The 879-nt window shown below is 44.9% G+C and overlaps 1 protein-coding gene across 2 annotated transcripts in view; it reads right to left on the minus strand.

Annotated features, from left to right (window-relative positions):
* IPP (intracisternal A particle-promoted polypeptide) overlaps positions 1-879 on the minus strand; it is a 50,302-nt gene that overhangs the window by 35,041 nt on the left and 14,382 nt on the right. The window lies entirely within an intron of this gene.

Genomic DNA, 879 nt, shown 5'->3' on the forward strand with positions numbered 1-879 from the left:
CCCAGGCGGGTCTTGAATCCGTGGGCTCAGGCAATCCACTCACCTCAGCCTCCCAAAGGCGCGGGACTACAGGCTGAGCCACCGAGCCCGGCTAAAGGAAGACTTTCAAGCAGCCAACACACATGAAAAAATGCTCAGCTTCACTAATCATCAGAAAAATGCAAATCGCTAAACAACAGTGAGATACTACACAACATCGGTAAGAATGGCTATCACTAATAAGTCAAAAACAACAGGTGTTAGTGATACTGAGGAGAAAAGGGAATGCATCTATACTTTTAGTGAGAATATGTTAGTTCAACCTCTGTGGAAAGTAATGTGGTGATTTCTCAAAGAATTAAAATTTGAGCTTTCATATGATCCAGCAATTCCTTTTCTGTGAATATACCCAGAGGAACATAAATCACTCTACCAAAAAGACGCTGCACACAAATATTCATTGCAGCATTATTCACAATAGCAAAAACGTGGAGCCAACTCAGATGCCCATCAAAGTTGTACTTGATAAAGAAAATATGGTAGATAGACATGATGGAATTTTTTTTTTTTTTTAAGTTGGAGTCTTACTCTGTCACCCAGACTGGAATACAGTGGCCGCTGCTGGCCACTGCAGCCTCAACCTGCTGGGCTCCAGCAATCCTTCCGCCTTGGCCTTCCAAGTAGCCGGAATTACAGGTGCGTGCTACCACGCCTGGCTAATTTTTGATTTATTGTAGAGATGAGGTCTCACCAAGTTGCCCAGGCGGGTCTCAAACCCGCAGGCTCAGGCGATCCACTCACCTCAGCCTCCCAAGGCGCGGGATAACAGGCTGAGCCACTGAGCCCGGTGACATGATGGAATATTATGTAGCTATAAAGAAGGACAAAATCATATCTTTC

This window comes from Carlito syrichta, unplaced genomic scaffold (genome assembly GCF_000164805.1).
Source record: "Carlito syrichta isolate Samal-C Ts95f unplaced genomic scaffold, Tarsius_syrichta-2.0.1 Scaffold305222, whole genome shotgun sequence".
Lineage (NCBI taxonomy): Eukaryota > Metazoa > Chordata > Mammalia > Primates > Tarsiidae > Carlito > Carlito syrichta.